The sequence below is a fragment of the Eurosta solidaginis genome, chromosome 1, assembly GCF_040869045.1.
Source record: "Eurosta solidaginis isolate ZX-2024a chromosome 1, ASM4086904v1, whole genome shotgun sequence".
Lineage (NCBI taxonomy): Eukaryota > Metazoa > Arthropoda > Insecta > Diptera > Tephritidae > Eurosta > Eurosta solidaginis.
In genome coordinates, this window is record NC_090319.1 from 191,000,745 (window position 1) to 191,017,320 (window position 16,576).

General features: G+C 44.0%; 1 protein-coding gene across 2 annotated transcripts in view; it reads left to right on the forward strand.

Moving 5' to 3' along the window:
- The window catches only part of tw (Protein O-mannosyl-transferase 2), a 2,413,568-nt gene that overhangs the window by 2,144,042 nt on the left and 252,950 nt on the right, over positions 1–16,576 (forward strand). The window lies entirely within an intron of this gene.

The window sequence follows — 16,576 nt, forward strand, 5'->3', positions numbered from 1 at the left end:
CTGGTGTGTCTAATATTTTAGCAAATCTTGCCATTATTGGGGTAGAGCCTTTTACTGGAAAATATTTTAAGGTCCGTTGAAATCAAAAACAAAAAAATGTTGGTAAAATTATTTTAAATTAACCTGTTGTACTAATGACTAAAACTTGTTCTTGGCTGGTTTAATGTAACATGCTAAGAGTTCTGCGATGAATGGTAAACTAAAATCATTAGCAGATATGCATGTGACGTGATTTGGTCACCAACAATTACTTAATTTGGATACAAATATGGCTGAGCGTCTTAGATATTTATGTACCTTGTTTTTAAACCGTATCTTCACATCACTTTTTGTCTAAATGGTTGGTGATTATAAAAAATTACGCTAAAATCCCATTATTAAAATCAACTTATTTAGACGTGAATTTATCTCAAAGTACCCAGATAAAATGGCTCAGTATACATATGTATTTCATTTTATTTTATTGTTGTTAACAAATACAAATACGTTTGTGTACTCATTTAGGTGGAAAAGAAACTATACATTTAAGCACAAGCGGTTCCGGGCGCAATGTGCCATTTATAGCAAACACACAAAAACATTTTAGGAATTTTGCAATAGGCAAATTGAATTTTTTAAAATAATAAAAAAATTATTCAATTGTATTCTGTAGCTACAGTGAATCTGCGTTGGGGTATGTTGGCCTCGTTCAGGGGAACGAGAGCTGGGTTTGATTTTGGGAAATTTAAAATATACAAAGGGCCGGAAGCCCTTAGATTCTGTGGCAGATCGGGTCGCCCCTCTGCGGTAGGTTTTTATGATGTCCTCATTATGGGATGGTTTCTGGAGTTCTCGCTCGGGGCGAGCGAGTGAACTTGGAGATTTTCTGGTGTCCTCGCTCTGGGTGCGCGAGTGAATTGTGGGGTTTTCTCTTCAGGGGGCCCCCGGTTAATATTGTTAAAAAAAGAAATAATAGAAAAAAATGCTTTTTGTTTGCGAGCTTTTGATAAGCTCTCCCGCGTCTTCGTACGTCTCGCTCCCTTTCCCCATTGCCCACCAGTAGTCATGTTTAGGATTCCCCCCGGTAGACTCGGCACGAGACCGGGGGTAGAAAATAAAAGAAAGAAGATGTAGGATCGCCCTCCGGTAGACTCGCACCCTCACGAGACCGGGGGGTTCATTATAATTAGGGCCTCACACAAGCTTAGGGATAGCGGGGCATCACGGCGCGTGGTTGAACGCGTCTTTATGTCCCGCACTCCCTTTCCCCATTGCCATCGCGTAGTAGGTTTTAGTATTCCCCTCCGGTAGACTCGCACCATCACGAGACCGGGGGATGATTATAATATATGGCTCGGGAGAAACGCAGCTTAGGGATAGAGAGACACGAAGACGCGGGTTCCTTAATATGCTTTCCATGCTATCACCAACCGTGGGCCTCTGATTTTAGGTAGTCGGGGGAAATAGAATTTTGGTTTTTGGGGTTTTGTAAGGCGGAATTTGGCTCCTTACATTTAATCCTCTTTGTCGTGGGACGGAAGGAGTATCATTTCGTAATTGGTCTAGTGGGTTGTCCCCTTGCCGTATCCAGTTCGACGACTCGAACTCGGTTATCGGGGCCATAGTGAAGATTGGCTATCCGACCTAGTCTCCATTCGTTGGGGGTAGATTATTCTCCTTAATGACGACTAGGTCCCCCGGTTTGATATTTGATTGTGGATGCTTCCACTTAACGCGCTTCTGCAATTCGGTGAGATACTCAGTCTTCCACCGTTTGCAGAAGGTTTGATGCAGCGCCTTAAGTTTCTCCAATCGCTGACGTCGATCTCCGGTGGTGCTAATAGGTGCCCTCCAACGAGGAAATGTCCTGGCGTAAGTGGCTCCAAGTTAGACGGTTCGTTGGAGGAGGGACTTAACGGTCGAGAATTGAGACAGGACTCGATTCGACAAAGTAGGGTGCTGAGCTCTTCAATGGTAAATTTGTGATCCAAAGCGATCTTTTTGAAGTGGTTCTTGAAGCTTTTAACCCCTGCCTCCCATAGCCCGCCCATGTGAGGAGCTCCTGGTGGTATGAAATGCCATGTCAGGTTTTGGTGACTGTACTTGGATAGAGTTTGGTTGCGAGCGTCCGCCAGGAAAGCTTTGAGTTCCGAGCGGAGAGCTCTGGAGGCTCCGACAAAGTTGGTTCCGTTGTCGGAGTAGATGTTCTTTGGACATCCTCGCCGAGCAACAAACCTATCGAAAGCTGCCAGGAATGCGGAAGTGCTGAGGTCACTAGTGGCTTCCAGATGAGTCGCTCGTGTGGAAAAACACACGAAAAGGCAGACATAGCCTTTGGATAGTCGACACCCTCTACCGCGGTAACTTTTGATGTCGAAGGGTCGAGCGAAGTCGACCCCAGTATTCGTGAATGCACGGCTGAAGGTCGTGCGTTCGTGAGGGAGAATACCCATAAGTTGGGTCTGAGCACGCTTTCGGTGTATAGTGCAAACTTTGCAATTATGAATGGTTGCCCTAATCATGGTTTTGATGTTAGGTATCCAGTATTGGGTGCGTATCAGACGTAACATGAGTTGGTTTTCCCCATGCAGACTTTGCTGATGAAACATTAGGACTGTCAGACGGGATAACCGGCAGTTGTATGGGAGGAGGATTGGGTGGCGTTCATTAAAAGCTAAGTCCCTTGACGCCCCGAGCCGCCCTCCTACCCGAATGATGCCATCTTGGTCTAAGTAGGGATTAAGTGAGAGTATTGCACTTTTCCCGGCAATTGGTTTTCCGGCCTTTAGATCATTATATTCGGAACTATAATGTTGTTTCTGATAGATTTTAATGACAAGTTGAGTTATTTATTTGGTCTCATCAGGGGAGATTAAAGGTGACTTGACCTGAAATGATTTTTTGGTTCGGGGTGAGTTCTTCGGTAGAACCTCATAACGTATGATAGCACCCGTAAAGCCCTAGGTAGGTCGGAAAAGCGTTGAAGAATATCGGTAGTATTTACGATTGTTGGTGTGCAGGTCCTCGCCCTCTTTTCCTCTACGGAGGTGGTGTAGTCACTTTCTTGTGCTGGCCATTGGGAAGTGTCTTCTTGCAGCCAAGAAGGTCCCTGCCACCGCAACGAATTGTTGACCAATTCAGACGCAGGTAATCCTCTGCTATCTAAATCTGCTGGGTTTGATTCTGAATTTACATGCAACCAGTCCTTATTTCCGACCATGTCGATGATCTTGGTGATCCGATGTGCGACGAAAGTGGACCAGGAACAAGGCGGTTTCCTTATCCATGCGAGGACGACAGTTGAATCCGTCCAAAGGTGCACTTTCCCTGGTCCCAACTTGATGTTCCTGAAAATTGATTCGGTGATTTCCGCTAACAGTACGGCTCCGCAAAGTTCCAATTGTGGAAGAGACAGGGTTTTCACTGGGGCTACTCGGGTTTTTGCTAGCAGCAGGTTCGTCCAGATGTCGTTACCAGTTTTCAAGCGCATGTAGACGGCTGCTGCATAATCCTCGATGTCGGTTCCTGGTGAAAAGTTGACCCATCTAGGTATCCTGATTTTATCGATTTCATGGTATTGGTTGGTGAAGCTTTCCCATTTTTCCAGCGTACTGGTCGATACTGGGTCGTCCCAAGCGGTGCCTTCTAACCAAATACTCTGCATGAGTATTTTTGCCACAATGACCATTGGCGCCAGCCATCCTAATGGATCGAAAAGTTTGGCGATTGCTGATAGTATTGCTCTCTTTGTAATATTTTCCGGGTTGTCCAGCGTCCCTGCTTTAAAATAAAATAAATCGGAGTGGGCATTCCATCGAAGGCCTAATGCTTTAACTGAACTGGTATCTTCGAATGCCAGGAAGTTTTCTTTGAGCAGGTCTGCTTTGGGGATGTTCCTTAGAATGTCCTCTGAATTGGATGTCCATTTGCGAAGTGGAAAGCCCGCTGAGTGTAGGACTTGACGAATTTCATCTCTGGCTTTAATGGTCGATGTGATCGTATGTCCACCCGCTAACACGTCATCTACATACATGTATTCTCGCAGTATGTTAGCCGCTGTAGGGTGTGAATTTGATACGTCGACTGCCAGTTGTAGGAGCGTTCTTATCGCGAGATATGGAGCGCAGTTCACTCCGAAGGTAACCGTCTTTAATTCGTAAAGACTAATAGGGTCATTCGGGGAAGTGCGATGCACAATACGTTGAAATTTGGTGTGATTTTCGTTCACCCAAATTTGTCGATACACCTTTTCGATGTCGCTATTGAATACGAAGCAGTATAGTCTCCATCGTAAGATAAGGATGGGGTAGATCGGCTTGTAGAACTGGGCCTGGTAGGAGAATATCGTTTAAACTATTGCCTTTGTCCGTAGGGCTCGGGGCGTTAAATACTACGCGTACCTTGGTGGTTGTACTTTCTGCTTTTACAACGGCGTGGTGGGGCAGGAAGTAATGATCCGAATCGTCGGATGGGATATTCTTTTTCAATTTTCTCATATGTCCGAGTGTTTCATATTCTGAAAACACTCGAACATATTCTTTACCTAAATCTGGGTTTTTGATTAGTCGCCCCTCATTCCGGAAGAATTGAGAGCATGCGCGTTTCAGAGACGGTCCTAAATTAATGTTATTAGGGTAATCCTGCCTGAATGATAGTGATACGGTGTATCTTTCATCTTCATCCCGTTTCGTTGTTTCTTTAAATAATTTTTCGCAATACCTCTCCTCTTCATTTAATATTTTATTTTTGGGTACATTTTCTACCTCCCAGAAAGCTTTGAGTTGGTTGTCTAACGCAACCTCGTTGTAGAAAGACATAATGCTCTTCGTTGGATTCGGTGATTCGATACGACCGGTTAGTATCCAACCGAACACTGTCTCTTGGGCTAAGAGTGTGTTTAGCACATTCTTCTTTATACCGCTCATTATAATTTGGGGATATATGTCTCCGCCAAGTATGAGGTCTACGTCTTCGTTGACGTAGAACCTCTTGTCTGCCAAAACCAAGTCTGGGAATGCCTGCATAGTCATTGCGTTGATATGGCAGGATGGAAGATTCCCAGTGAGTTTCGCTAGAACTAGTACGGGTGTAGTCAGGCTGAAGCAGGGATCCACTGGTGAACGTAATTCGATGTTGGATGTTTCTTTCACCTGAGTTGACACCGCATTTGTGATGCCTGAAACCTGGACATGTATTTTCCTCGCTGGCAATTTGATTCTACGTTTTAGTCTCTCAGTAATAAAAGAACATTCAGACCCTGAATCAATTAGTGCCCGCACGGAGATGTCGGTACCATTATGGTGGATGTGTACGCGAGCAGTTCCTAATAGCACGCCTGTGCTGGAATTGGCATGGCAGGATTTGACATTCTGGTTCATAGAGGAAGGTGGTTGTCCCGATTCCTGTCTTTTTCTTGCCTGTGCCGAAGTTGACGGGGTATTATCCGCATCTTTGAAAGGATTGCGCACCGCCGGTTGCTGAAGTGTGTCCGCATGCAGGAGCGTGTGGTGACGAGAGTGGCATTTGGAACAGTTGTACGAACTGGTGCACCTCGTCACTGTGTGTCCTGGGGATAAACAATTCAGGCAGCCATTTGTGGATTTGACGAATTTAATCCTTTCTACCGGGTTTAAATCGCAAAAACGTGAACAGTTGCGTAATCTGTGCTCCGTAGATTTGCACATTTTACATATTGATTTTGTTGTTTGCTTGGTTACTTTTGTTTGAAAAGCACCAAGTCTTTTTGTAGGGGCTTCTGTCGACTGGCGCGACGTGTTTGACTTTTGCACTTTAGAAGTGGCATTCCCTGTATAACCAGACACGGTTTCAAGTGTCTGAAAACGATTTGACAAGAATTTGTCCATATCCTCCCACTTGGATATGTCCGTTTTGTGGTCAATGCTGTGCTCGCATAGAGCCAACGTATTCTCAGGTAATTTTGTCGAACATAAATAAGTAATAATCGCATCCCAATTTGAAACGTCAATCTGATGTGTTTTTAAGGATGCTAAACAATTATTTATTTCGCGCTGTAAGGTTTTGATTGAGCTGCCGCTCTCGCTATCTATCTTTTTTAGATTAAACAAAATTTGTAGTGTGAGTTTACGAGAATTCGTTTATTCTCGTATCTCTCACATAGGTTTTTCCAAGCCTTCATTTGTCAAAGGACATTTCTTGCAATGTCCTTTGCCTCACCTTGGTTTTTTTGGTTAAGGTGGAATAACTTTTCTACCGGGCTTAGGCGACTGTTGTTTTTGTATATGGCCGTGAACATGTCACGAAACGTTGGCCAATATAGGTAGTCGCCTTGAATACTTCAGTATCGCAAGCTGGCAGGATACTATGTTCGCGCGCGCGCTCTCCTTCAGGTCGAACCTGACTATCTCTTTCCTGCTTCAATTTGGCTTGAAGTTCAGCCATGCTCGACATGCATCGCAAGAATACGGCATATGCAGCTTTATGCTTGATCTTGACGCTGCAATTTTCTTTGCGTCAAGCGTGTCAGAGCCAAGCAACTCCTCTAGGGCGTTCTCTGCTTTTTCCCACTTAGCTTGCAACTCTTTTTGCTGTATTGCAAGAGTGTGTACAGTGTGCAGAGCCGCATTGATATCATTAAAATCGGCCTCGAATTCGATTATTCGATCGGCCAATCTAATGTAAGAGTCCATGTTCATGGTTGAAAAGTGGAGAGCGAATTAACCAAGGGATATAAAACTTGAAAACCTGAGCGAATCACCCAACCAACAACTAAAATTACGCAAAATTGATTTCTTACTTTAAATTTGTTTATTTTTTTATGCATGCACATGCATGAGGGTGATGGTGTGGGTGGTTATAAATTAAGTCGAGTATCGAGTATCGATTTGCAGAGTTGCATTGGGGGGATCGCAATCAGATGCGGAAAAGTTAGGCATCTTGCCTAAACATGCCGGCCCCCCTTGCGATACGCAACATCGTTTTCCGCCAATGACCTCCGCTGATACGAGAAAAATGAATATAAGACTTACACACTAAACTTAGTCTAAATGAGGAGTTCGTCTGCGACGCAAAATGGCCGGGAATCCTTTCCGACTTGCTTAGCATGCCACCTGAGCTAAGATGAAAAAATTAGCGGTTATGAACAGTTAGAAGTGAATTTTTCTTGCCATTGGTTTATACGTAGCTATTGAATATAGAAATTCATAACGTAAGATACGTATAGTCGATGGCCAGTAAGGCTGGACGAAGAGGCCGAGGTCTCCGTGCCAGAATGGCACCATTTTTTTGTTATTCTTTGTTCCGGATGGAGAGGCCGAGGTCTCCGTTCCAGACTTGCGGTTTTTTTTTTTTTTTTGGTTGGCCGAAGAGGCAGAGGTCTCCGTTCCAGACTCGAGGGTTTGAGGTTTTTCTCGGCTGGACGAAGAGGCCGAGGTCTCCGTTCCAGCGTCTAACTTGTCGTATCGCTCTCAAGGCAACTGTGGCATTTTATGGATGTACCGAGGCAAGCCGCCGTGAGGTTGGTTGGGTGAAGCGGAGGTGTTTTATTACAAAACGTATGTTAAAATATAAATTAAGTGCATATGCGCAGCGTATTATTAAATACAATTTTTACGTTATTTACGTTCACCTGACATAAATTTGCAGATTGGCGATGCGTTCTCCGCGACGCGTTCTATCTGCACGTACCATTATGCTAGATGTACCATGCAACCCTGTCGTGTATTTATTGGTCAGCTGATAGCTGGTATGGTGAGTTTGTGGCGTGCGCATATATATATATATATATACATATATGTATTTGCTTGCCCTTTGAAAAAAAAACTAGGTTACTGGGGCAGTAGCACATTAAGCCAGTAGAAAAAGTTGACTTTTTCCAAAATCGGGACTTTGAAAACGCGGAAAACAATCGTGGATACTTTTATGCTTTGTCGCTTGTTGGCGTTTCTATATTATATATCTACTTTACTCATTCCGGCGGTTGCGGTCTTAACAAATTCTTTATTTCCTTCAATCTCATTCTGTGCTTCGTGATAAGCATTCTTTCTGTAATGCCCGCTGTACAGGATCGTTTGCCTCAGTCGGGTTTACTGCAAAGCTCACTGGTTACGATCTACACTGTTTACTTGACTTGGTCTGCTGTTGCCAACAATCCAGAAAAAGACTGCAATCCTATTATGTATGGTATGATAAATGGCGTTGCAGCTGGAAATGCAACTTTGCCGCCTCCTACACATAGCTCCACAGTAACTTTCGATACGACAAATATCATTGGATTGATAGTTTGGTTATTCTGCATTCTATATAATTGCATTAGCTCAGAGGTTGAAGTATCAAAAAACTAATAATGGTGGTGAAAGGCGTGTTTTAACAGAAGCTCTCTCAGATGCAGAAGCTGGTGCAGAGACAGGTGTAAGTGATAACGAAACCGATGGTGTTACGTATTCTTGGTCCATGTTTCATATTGTTTTTGTTTGCGCTTCCTTATGTGTCATGATGACGCTTACCAATTGGTATAAACCCAATTCAGATATTGAGCTATTCAATGCTAATGCTGCTTCGATGTCGATTAAAATCACTACATATGGTTGGAGTTTAGTAGCACCAATTATATTAACGAATCGTGATTTTAGTGAAAGAGTTAGATGAAGAGTTGGCACGTAAAGTAGAGAAAAACATTTATTAAATATAAATTTTTAAATGAGCTCTGTATTTATTTATGTATAACTATCCATCTGTACTTGTCTAATGGTTAAAGAAAGAGCGCTTGGCGATTTTGGGGGGGGGGGGGCGGCGGGGGGGGGGGGGGGGTTGCACCGCTAATGTGCCACTAGCACATGTGTGTTCGACTATAATGACTGACGATGGTGCTGTCATCATGTTTCGACCTTAAAGGTCGTTGTGAATCATTGTTTCAAGCTACACCGTCCCTCTTCAATGTGCTACTGGTGTGTCTAATATTTTAGCAAATCTTGCCATAATTGGGGTAGAGCCTTTTACTGGAAAATATTTTAAGGTCCGTTGAAATCAAAAACAAAAAAATGTTGGTAAAATTATTTTAAATTAACCTGTTGTACTAATGACTAAAACTTGTTCTTGGCTCGTTTAATGTAACATGCTAAGAGTTCTGCGATGAATGGTAAACTAAAATCATTAGCAGATATGCATGTGACGTGATTTGGTCACCAACAATTGCTTAATTTGGATACAAATATGGCTGAGCGTCTTAGATATTTATGTACCTTGTTTTTAAACCGTATCTTCACATCATTTTTTGTCTAAATGGTTGGTGATTATAAAAAATTACGCTAAAATCCCATTATTAATATCAACTTAATTAGACGTGAAGTTATCTCAAAGTACCCAGATAAAATGGCTCAGTATACATATGTATTTCATTTTATTTAATTGTTGTTAACAAATACAAATACGTTTGTGTACTCATTTAGGTGGAAAAGAAACTATACATTTAAGCACAAGCGGTTCCGGGCGCCATTTATAGCAAACACACAAAAACATTTGAGGAATTTTGCAATAGGCAAATTGAATTTTTTATAATAATAAAAAAATTATTCAATTGTATTCTGTAGCAGACAGTGAATCTGCGTTGGGGTATGTTGGCATCGTTCAGGGGAACGAGAGCTGGGTTTGATTTTGGGAAATTTAAAATATACAAAGGGCCGGAAGCCCGTAGATTCTGCGGCAGATCGGGTCGCCCTTCTGCGGTAGGCTTTTATGATGTCCTCGTTATGGGATGGTTTCTGGTGTCCTCGCTCGGGGCGAGCGAGTACACTTGGGGATTTTCTGGTGTCTTCGCGCTGGGTGAGCGGGTGAATTGTGGGGTTTTCTGTTCAGGGGGCCCCCGGTTAATATTGTTAAGAAAAAGAAAAAATAGAAAAAAAAATGCTTTTTGTTTGCGAGCTTTTGGTAAGCTCTCCGGCGTCTTCCTGCGTCTCCTCCCTTTCCCCATTGCCCACCAGTAGTCAGGTTTAGGATCCCCCCGGTAGACTCGGCACGAAACCGGGGGTAGAGAAAAAAAAAAAGAAGACACCGGGAGGTTGATTATAATTAGGGCCTCGGGAGAGACACAAGCTTAGGGATAGCGGAACATCACGGCGCGTGGTTGAACGCGTCTTTATGTCACGCGTTCCCTTTCCTCATTGCCATCGCGTAGTACGTTTTAGTATTCCCCTCCGGTAGAATCGCACCATCACGAGACCGGGGGGTTGATTATAATATATGGCTCGGGAGAAACGCAGGCTTAGGGATAGAGAGACACGAAGACGCGGGTTCCTTAATATGCTTTCCATGCTATCACAAACCGTGGGCCTCTGATTTTAGGTAGTCGGGGGAAATAGAATTTTGGTTTTCGGGGTTTTGTAAGGCGGAATTTTGCCCCTTACATTTAATCCTCTTTGTCGTGGGACGGAAGGAGTACCAATTTCGTAATTGGTCTAGTGGTTTGTCTCCTCGCCGTATCCAGTTCGACGACTCGAACTCGGTTATCATGGCCATAGTGAAGATTGGCTATCCGACCTAGTCTCCATTCGTTGGGGGTAGATTATCCTCCTTAATGACGACTAGGTCCCCCGGTTTGAGATTTGATTGTGGATGCTTCCACTTAACGCGCTTCTGCAATTCGGTGAGATACCCAGTCTTCTACCGTTTGCAGAAGGTTTGATGCAGCGCTTTAAGTTTCTCCCATTGATTGACGAGTGAAGCGCGATTCTCGCTGACGTCGATCTCGGGTGGTGCTAATAGGTGCCCTCCAACGAGGAAATGTCCTGGCGTAAGTGGCTCCAAGTTAGACGGCTCGTTGGAAGAGGGGCTTAACGGTCGAGAATTGAGACAGGACTCGATTCGACAAAGTAGGGTGCTGAAATCTTCAAGGGTAAATTTGTGATCCAAAGCGATCTTTTTGAAGTGGTTCTTGGAGATTTTGACCCCTGCCTCCCATAGCCCACCCATGTGAGGAGATCCTGGTGGTATGAAATGCCATGTCAGGTTTTGGTGACTGTACTTGGATAGAGTTTGGTTGCGAGCGTCCCCCAGGAAAGCTTTGAGTTCCGAGCGGAGAGCTCTGGAGGCTCCGACAAAGTTGGTTCCGTTGTCGGAGTAGATGTTCTTTGGGCATCCTCGCCGAGCAACAAACCTATCGAAAGCTGCCAGGAATGCGGAAGTGCTGAGGTCACTAGTGGCTTCCAGATGAGTCGCTCGTGTGGAAAAACACACGAAAAGGCAGACATAGCCTTTGGATAGTCGACACCCTCTACCGCGGTAACTTTTGATGTCGAAGGGTCCAGCGAAGTCGACTCCAGTATTCGTGAATGCACGGCTGGAGGTCGTGCGTTCGTGAGGGAGAATACCCATAAGTTGGGTCTGAGCACGCTTTCGGTGTATAGTGCAAACTTTGCAATTATGAATGGTTGCCCTAATCATGGTTTTGATGTTAGGTATCCAGCATTGGGTGCGTATCAGACGTAACATGAGTTGGTTTTCCCCATGCGACTTTGTTGATGAAACATTAGGACTGTCAGACGGGATAACCGGCAGTTGTATGGGAGGAGGATTGGGTGGCGTTCATTAAAAGCTAAGTCCCTTGACGCCCCGAGTCGCCCTCCTACCCGAATGATGCCATCTTGGTCTGAGTAGGGATTAAGTGAGAGTATTGCACTTTTCCCTGCAATTGGTTTTCCGGCCTTTAGATCATTATATTCGGAACTATAATGTTGTTTCTGATAGATTTTAATGACAACTTGAGTTATTTATTTGGTCTCATCAGGGGAGATTAAAGGTGACTTGACCTGAAATGATTTTTTTGTTTCGGGGTGAGTTCTTCGGTAGAACCTCATAACGTATGATAGCACCCGTAAAGCCCTAGGTAGGTCAGAAAAGCGTTGAAGAATATCGGTAGTATTTACGATTGTTGGTGTGCAGGTCCTCGCCCTCTTTTCCTCTACGGAGGTGGTGTAGTCACTTTCTTGTGCTGGCCATTGGGAAGTGTCTTCTTGCAGCCAAGAAGGTCCCTGCCACCACAACCAATTGTTGACCAATTCAGACGCAGGTAATCCTCTGCTACCTAAATCTGCTGGGTTTGATTCTGAATTTACATGCAACCAGTCCTTATTTCCGACCATGTCGATGATCTTGGTGATCCGATGTGCGACGAAAGTGGACCAGGAACAAGGCGGTTTCCCTATCCATGCGAGGACGACAGTTGAATCCGTCCAAAGGTGCACTTTCCCTGGTCCCAACATGATGTTCCTGAAAATGGATTCTTTGATTTCCGCTAACAGTACGGCTCCGCAAAGTTCCAATCGTGGAAGAGATAGGGTTTTCACTGGGGCTACTCGGGTTTTTGCTAGCAGCAGGTTCGTCCAGATGTCGTTACCAGTTTTCACGCGCATGTAGACGGCTGCTGCATAAGCCTCGATGTCGGTTCCTGGTGAAAAGTTGACCCATCTAGGTATCCTGATTTTATCGATTTCATGGTATTGGTTGGTGAAGGTTTCCCATTTTTCCAGCGTACTGGTCGATACTGGGTCGTCCCAAGCGGTGCCTTCTAACCAAATACTCTGCATGAGTATTTTTGCCACAATGACCATTGGTGCCAGCCATCCTAATGGATCGAAAAGTTTGGCGATTGCTGATAGTATTGCTCTCTTTGTAATATTTTCCGGGTTGTCCAGCGTCCCTGCTTTAAAATAAAATAAATCGGAGTGGGCATTCCATCGAAGGCCTAATGCTTTAACTGAACTGGTATCTTCGAATGCCAGGAAGTTTTCTCTGAGCAGGTCTACTTTGGGGATGTTCCTTAGAATGTCCTCTGAATTGGATGTCCATTTGCGAAGTGGAAAGCCCGCTGAGTGTAGGACTTGACGAATTTCATCTCTGGCTTTAATGGTCGATGTGATCGTATGTCCACCCGCTAACACGTCATCTACATACATGTATTCTAGCAGTATGTTAGCCGCTGTAGGGTGTGAATTTGATACGTCGTCTGCCAGTTGTAGGAGCGTTCTTATCGCGAGATATGGAGCGCAGTTCACTCCGAAGGTAACCGTCTTTAATTCGTAAAGACTAATAGGGTCATTCGGGGAAGTGCGATGCACAATACATTGAAATTTGGTCTGATTTTCGTTCACCCAAATTCGTCGATACATCTTTTCGATGTCGCTATTGAATACGAAGCGGTATAGTCCCCATCGCAAGATAAGGATGGGTAGATCGGCTTGTAGAACTGGGCCTGGTAGGATAATATCGTTTAAACTATTGCCGTTGGCCGTAGGGCTCGAGGCGTTAAATACTACGCGTACCTTGGTGGTTGTACTTTCTGCTTTTACAACGGCGTGGTGGCGCAGGAAGTAATGATGGGATATTCTTTTTCAATTTTCTCATATGTCCGAGTGTTTCATATTCTGACAACACTCGAACATATTCTTTACCTAAATCTGGGTTTTTGATTAGTCGCCCCTCATTCCGGAAGAATTGAGAGCATGCGCGTTTCAGGGACGGTCCTAAATTAATGTTATTAGGATAATCCTGCCTGAATGGTAATGATACGGTGTATCTTCCATCTTCATCACGTTTCGTTGTTTCTATAAATAATTTTTCGCAATACCTCTACCTCCCAGAAAGATTTGAGTTGGTTGTCTAACGCAACCTCGTTGTAGAAAGACATAATGCTCTTCGTTGGATTTGGTGATTCGATACGACCTGTTAGTATCCAACCGAACACTGTCTATTGGGCTAAGAGTGTGTTTAGCACATTCTTATTTATACCGCTCATTATAATTTGGGGATATATGTCTCCGCCAAGTATGGGGTCTACGTCTTCGTTGACGTAGAACCTCTTGTCTGCCAAAACCAAGTCAGGGAATGCCTGCATAGTCATTGCGTTGATATGGCAGGATGGAAGATTCCCAGTGAGTTTCGCTAGAACTAGTATTGGTGTAGTCAGGCTGAAGCAGGGATCCTCTGGTGAACGTAATTCGATGTTGGATGCTTCTTTCACCTGAGCTGACACCGCATTTGTGATGCCTGAAACCTGGGCATGTATTTTCCTCGCTGGCAATTTGATTCTACGTTTTAGTCTCTCACTAATAAAAGAACAGTCAGACCCTGAATCAATTAGTGCCCGCGTGGAGAAGTCGGTACCATTATGGTGGATGTGTATGCGAGCATTTCCTAATAGCACGCCTGTGCTGGAATTGGCATGGCAGGATTTGACATTCTGGTTCGTAGAGGAAGGTGGTTGTCCCGATTCCTGTCTTTTCCTTGCCTGTGCCGAAGTTGACAGGGTATTATCCGCATCTTTGAAAGGATTGCGCACCGCCGGTTGCTGAAGTGTGTCCGCATGCAGGAGCGTGTGGTGACGAGAGTGGCATTTGGAACGGTTGTACGAACTGGTGCACCTCGTCACTGTGTGTCCTGGGGATAAACAATTCAGGCAGCCATTTGTGGATTTGACGAATTTAATCCTTTCTACCGGGTTTAAATCGCGAAAACGTGAACAGTTGCGTAATCTGTGCTCCGTAGATTTGCACATTTTACATATTGATTTTGTTGTTTGCTTGGTTACTTTTGTTTGAAAAGCACCAAGTCTTTTTGTAGGGATTTCTGTCGACTGGCGCGACGTGTTTGACATTTGCACTTTAGAAGTGGCATTCCCTGTAAAACCAGACACGGTTTCAAGAGTCTGAAACGATTTGACAAGAATTTGTCCATATCCTCCCACTTGGATATGTCCGTTTTGTGGTCAATGCTCTGCTCCCATAGAGCCAACGTATTCTCAGGTAATTTTGTCGAACATAAATAAGTAATAATCGCATCCCAATTTGAAACGTCAATCTGATGTGTTTTTAAGGATTTATGCTTGATCTTGACCGCTGCAATTTTCTTTGCGTCGAGCATGTCAGGGCCAAGCAACTCCTCTAGGGCGTTCTCCGCTTTTTCACACTTAGCTTGCAACTCTTTTTGCTGTATTGCAAGAGTGTGTACAGTGTGCAGAGCCGCATTGATATCATTAAAATCGGCCTCGAATTCGATTATTCGATCGGCCAATCTAATGTAAGAGTCCATGTTCATGGTTGAAAAGTGGAGAGCGAATTAACCAAGGGATGTAAAACTTGAAAACCTGAGCGAATCCCCCAACCAACAACTATTAAAATTACGCAAAATTGATTTCTTACTTTAATTTGTTTATTTTTTTTTGTCACTGCAGCTATTTCCTACCGAAAAAGCAGGGAGAAGGGGAAAACAACAACAATGTCTTTGACAGAAATAAAGGGAGCCACTCGCCACTCAAACCTTCAACTTTACTATAACTAAGTGCGCGCGCTGATATAACAACTCGACAAAAAGTGTAAAAACTCAGTGAAAACTGTTGTATTAGTGTCGATTGAATTAGTGAAAATTAAAGTGTTTGAAAAAAATGAAAATTGCCACGGCCGTATGGCGCGAGATTTTAATGTGAATGTGAGGTTATGTGCACCTCTTCCTTGTGCTGTGTCCGGTGAGCCTTACCGCTGATGGGGGACAGACCAGATAGTCACAAAGAATCTTAAACGACGTTAATGCAACGCGTTTGCACTTATTTTTATTTTCGGCACTAAATTTTTTATACTTTTCGCGGCTAATTACAATCACTTTAAATAGATTTTTCGCACTTTTTATTTATTATTTTACCAAAAAAAAATGTGGCAAGAAATATTGCACTTACTGTGAACTTTTTGCTGATTTGTATGGTGCTGATGTGGCAAGATGACTTGATGTGTTGCAGTGGCTTTAGCTGGCTTATTGTTTTGACGCTGAATATATTGAAATTAATATAACCATCCAAATTTTGCGGTATCGTTTTTGATAGGCAAATAACTTCTCGGATAACTTTTAGGAGGAATTTTTAAATGTGTGCGGTCAGCTATGATACTTTGTTGTGGACTGTAATCTAGGTGCTTTAATTCCTTTCTCGAAGAGATAGGACCAAATGTTCGGCCGGGGTGCGTCTGATCCTTGCGAGAGGTGGGCGCACCGGGGTCGATCTCAAGCGGAATATGCGTGTTGGAAATAAATAAGAGAAGACGAGATTTCTCGTTATAATTGGATGTTTTATTGGATGAAGATAATGTTATACAATTTAACAATATTACCTTTTGAACAGTTATATGAAGCGGCGGAGATCGTTGGCGGCAGATGCGTGCTGTACGGCTGTTGAAATCCAAGAGGCCGGTTGTATAGAAAGCTACAACCGTTGACCCGCAAAATCTTCCGGTTTGGAGGGGAAAGGCACCCATACATCAACCCCGGCATGCATATGCATGAGTGCTGACAAAAAGCACACATACACGTGCATGTACATGCATGCACATGCATGAGGGTGATGGTGTGGGTGGTTATAAATTAAGTCGAGTATCTAGTATCGAATTGCAGAGTTACATTGGGGGGATCGCAATCAGATGCGGAACAGTTAGGCATTCTGCCTAAATAATATATATACACACTAGAGATATACGCCGCCGATGAACGCCGCCGCCGCCGCCGATTAGGGTCGTTTTTCGCACGCCGCCGCCGAAAGTCAAAAATATCGGCGCGGCGGCGGCGGCGGCGGCGGCGTCCGGCGCGT